This window comes from Macadamia integrifolia, chromosome 7 (genome assembly GCF_013358625.1).
Source record: "Macadamia integrifolia cultivar HAES 741 chromosome 7, SCU_Mint_v3, whole genome shotgun sequence".
NCBI classification, from domain to species: Eukaryota; Viridiplantae; Streptophyta; class Magnoliopsida; order Proteales; family Proteaceae; genus Macadamia; species Macadamia integrifolia.
Window position 1 is genome coordinate 32488968 of NC_056563.1, and position 4808 is coordinate 32493775.

Here is a 4808-nt window from a genome sequence, read left to right on the forward strand (position 1 = left end):
AAAAAAAAAAAAAAAAAAAAAAATGAAAAAAAGAAAAAAAAGAGAGGAGATTGTCCGAAGAATAGAAAGGATCTTATAGATTATAGGGATTGATTATCCAGTAAAGTTTAATAATATAGGCATGCACCCATATATTGGGTACATCCCTTGTATGTGTACCTTAATAGTATGGCAATGAACATTGGATGATATGGTCCGAAGAATGTCGATAGTAGTTCCATGAGCATCCCTTGCAGGATCACTCGACAAGAAAGCAAGTTAGGAGGTTGATTGGGACAGGGCTAGAGAACAGGGCCGGTAGGGAAGGTGCGTTTGAGCGACCGTTTGTAGCTGAACTTGTCTCTTGGAAGCAGTCTAGATCCTAGCTCAGCTGGACTCTCTCATTCTTCCAGTTTCCTTTGATTCTGTAAATTAGTCATCTGGACTCGTAGGTTTTTGTTTTACGATCTTTACCATGTGGGTGCCATCTGGTTGGTATACACTGTACCGGAAGGCATCTTTTACAGACCTTTAAATGTGGCTCAAGTGGCCTGGCTTTAAAAGCTGTTGAGGGAGCTTAACGTTGATTCCCTGTAGCTCTTCAAATGGAATTTATATGACCTCCATTTCCCAATTTTATCAAGTAATATTGCCATTGCATGAGACTGGTTCTTATTCTAGTGATTCCTTGCAGAGTGTTGAATTATTATTGAAGCCTTTAAATCTGCACCCGGTACATTCAAAGACAATTCTTGACAAATTTGCTGCTGTTGGGATACTCCAGGTAATAATTCTTCCTTTCAAATGTGCTCAGATTGATCTTCTAGAGGTTGTTACTACTAACAAATGAATCTACTAGATTTGGTTATTTCATTAGCATAAATTGGAATGTTGCGTGCTGGAAAACTATGCAGATCTATGAAGGCACTAAAACCTTTTATTTCTTTTCCAGACGTAGGGCAATATTAACAGAAGCTTTGTCAATAACATAGAAATTAGTTACATCTTAATGAGAGTTGCTTTACACCTATTTAAACATTTATGAAGTACATTCTTAAGGTTGTTAGATGATATAGCTTGGTGTTTCAGCATATCAACATGATTCTCCCTACTGCCTCAGCCCTTATTCACTGAATCCGGATATTTTCGGTGAGCTTCATAAATGGGCAGACCTGTCCAAAAGTACTCCTTGGGTAAACTGAACCAGTTTTTGTTTAGGCCAAGCCTCGCGGCTTGGGTATTAACTGGTTTACCCAAAACTTTTGCCTCCATTAATCAGTGAAATTAGAATACCTTTAGCGAGATTCAGTGAATTCCTTGGTGGGTCCAGTCAAGTTCCAGGGTAGAGGCTTGGTTCATATCCTTCTTTCCTGTTCTTGTTTCTCCATCCATTCTGTTCAGTCAGTATTCAGAAACTCCTTTTATTTCTAATTTTGAGTTAATTTCCTGATTACTACTTTCTTGCCTTAAAATCATATCTGGAAGGTCTCCTACTATTTTGATCTTAAAATTTCAGTCTTTAAACTGAGTACCGAGGTTTTTTCACCAAGGAGGAAATCTGGTGCTCTCTTTCATATTATCTGAGATTTCAAATCTGTTTTCAGAATAAGTAATCAGACCAGGTTCTTTGTTGATTTCTGTTTTCAAATTTAGATCTTGCTACTGGTTTAGTAGAGTCCTGTATCAGATCCATAGTTGTCACGGCGCCAAGGCGAATCAAGGCGGTGGAGGGTTGTCTAAGCGCTTAGGCGAGAAGGCGCCCGCCTTAAGGCGAACAAGTGTTATTTTTTTTATTTTTCCTATTTTCTGACATTATTTAGTAACTTATATATACCTTGTATCATAAAAAATCAAGATTAAGCCACATCAAGTCATTAAAAATCAACATTTAGCTACATCAAATCATAAAAAATTAACATTAAGTCATATTAAGTTATAAAAAATCAACATTTAGAGAATTGTTCTTATTCTATAATAAGTTTGACTGGTGAAATGATTTTATTTTTACATGAGACTTTTTGTATTAGTTATAATATAAAACCAGCTTTCTAACAAGTCTAAGATTACTTAAATCTGAGTTGCAATGACAAAGTTATGCCTCAGTCAAACTTATTTTTAAGTACGCGAATACTGTTAAAATCGCTTGAATGAAAATAATTTTATGAATATCAAAACAAAATATTTTTTTACCGGACTTTTGGTTTTTAGCAATGTTTTAACATGATAGAATTTATAAAATTTTCATAATTGAGAAAAACCCTAGCATTTAAAAGTTGAAAATCGTCCCTATAACCAAAATCCAGTTTTTGTTCTTGGACTAGGGGGTTGACTTGTTATCATTTTGGAATTTGATTTTTAAACTATTTTTATTGGATTCAAATAGGGGGTATTTGCTTATTTATGAATAATATCTTAAGTAAATGAAATAACAAATATTAAAAACATTTACTGACATGCAGTGCAACAAGGCGACTGTCGCCTAGGCCCCAGGCAAACCGCCTGGATGCCTAGTCGTCGCCTAGGCGACGCCTTGACAACTATGATCAGATCTAAATTCTCATTCTTCTATCGTGGATGGAATTCTGGATTCTGTTTCAGATTAGTATTCTCTACTTATTATTGAATCTGGTTATTGATTCACTCTTTGATTACTGATTTGAGCCAATTAGATCTGAGATTCCGCTTTGAAGCTTTCTGGGTTCAGGAACCCTCCTTCCATGACCTCGTCGCCCAGGCTTGTTGGACCGTTCAAGCCTCTGGATCTCCATCTCATATCTTCCAACAGAAGCTCTTAAACCTCACCAAAGCTCTTCCTTCCCTGTTCTGGAAACCCTAAATCTAGAATCCTATCTTCGGTAGGATCCCGCCATAAATCTACACCAGACCATCAGATCTGAGCCAGATTTTGATTAATTGTTCTCTTCCATAAATCTGATTTTCTACCAGAGTTCTGTTCCATTCTGAGTTTCTTATTTTCTACTATTAAAATTCTCTTCAATTGTGGTTTCTTTACTCGACTGTAATTCTTGTTTTCTTTGGGTTCTGTATCCTAATGACCTTAGGTGACCAGAAACCCATCAGTATTTTGGCAAAACACACTGGAACCTTTTGCATTGTCTTTATTTACAGAAATATCCTTTTCAGATACTCTATTTCAAAGAACCTTGGATGTGTTATTTTCTTATTGGTACTGAACATTACCCCATATCCTGTGGACTGGGTCCAGCTCTGATGTGAATGTGAATTTATAATCTAATTTGATTACATGGATCAAAACTAATAAAGGAGTTCAGTTGTCCTCAACTCCCCACCTCGCCTCGCCTCGTCTCGCCTTTTCTTTCCCCTGCCTGTGTATATGCCAAGGATTAGTAGGCCCCCTCTTCCCCCTGCAATTCCGATGCAGCTTTTATTGTGCAGGGTCTGAGGGGCGCCTCTTCATCCAAAGCTGCGGCTGACCTGGCACAGTGGATCTGGGTCCGTCTTCTCAAACAGAGGACACGGACCGACAGTTTGACAAACCGCTGATTTTGAACCTCCAATGGAGTGAGGAGCTGGATTTGCGTCTATCTGCTCATGTGAATGCAGGGAATGCAGGAACCGAGAGGCTTAGCATCATGATGTTTTTTGACAGGGGTACCTGGATGCCATGCACAGGAAAATGAAGTCGGAGGAGTAATCACTCTGCAAATACACATGTGGACGGGTTAAGGTAATACGTTTCAATGCCGACACTTCTACTTCCAATGATATGGTGTCTAACTCGTCAATGGTATTCACTTAATAAGCTGTACACCCTCGGGCTGCTGCCACCATGGATTTCTTTGTTGTATTTTTTTTTTTGGTAAAAATCATTGTTGTATTTAGACGCCATTTGTTTTCATGCAAAATGTGAAAATGGTGGAAAAGAAAAATTTCCTGTAAAATAATAGTCTGGCTTTGTTTTGGTGTAAAATGCAAAAATGACATTGAAAAATAAGAAAAACTTACATCATGTGTAATATCATTTGCACTGAATTTACAAGGAAACAAACACAATAACACAGCGATGACAAATAGTGTGGGTTGACATGTGTGGCTGCCTCCTAAGCTCTCTGCTATTCTGGCTTTGATGGTTTGAGTATGCCCCATTTCTTTCCGCGTTGTCACCTTCTGTTTTCAATGGCATGCTTAACCCCCCCCCCCCTCTCTCTCTCTCTCTCTCTCTCTTAATCTTTAATGTACTGTCCTCCCATCCCTTTCTTCAACCATGAAATGCAACTCCACTTATGGTATAAGCCTTTCTTTATTTGAAAAACAAAAATTTGCTACACTGCAATTGGAATATGAAATGCAACTAAGGCTTCGTTTGGTATCGTTCTAAAAAAACGTTTCTAGAGTTTTTTCGTTCTATTGGAACGAAAAAACGGAATCTTCTGTTTGGTGCACTGATGGTCCGTTTCTGTTTTTTTGGAACAAAAAATGAAAAAAAAAACTGAAAAAACGAGATTGGATGGAACTCCAAAATGGAGTTTCGTTCCATTTTACAAAAAAAAAAAAATCCCGATAAAAATCTGAAATTTTGAAACACTATTTTTCGTTTAAAAATTACTTTTTGACATAGAAACTGAAATTTTCGTTTTTGACATAAAACGGCATTTCTGGAACAGAAACGATACCAAACAGATCCTAACTTTTTGGTTACATAGCCCTTATCACCAAGCAAAAGGACACCTCAACCCCTTTGAAATCCAAAATTCATTCATGTAAATGCACCTATGCCAGGTCCCATTGCCCTGAGTTGGTGCAAGCGGCCACACAATCAGATATCTTTTATCCCCCCCCCCCTTCCG

The 4808-nt window shown here is 37.7% G+C and overlaps 1 long non-coding RNA gene across 1 annotated transcript; it reads left to right on the plus strand.

The window, feature by feature from the left end:
• The first annotated feature begins 7 nt into the window (after positions 1-7).
• LOC122083637 lies at positions 8-3977 on the plus strand. The gene is made up of 2 exons (XR_006141691.1): positions 8-763; positions 3611-3977. It is a non-coding gene; the product is annotated as an uncharacterized LOC122083637 (long non-coding RNA).
• Positions 3978-4808: the final 831 nt, after the last annotated feature.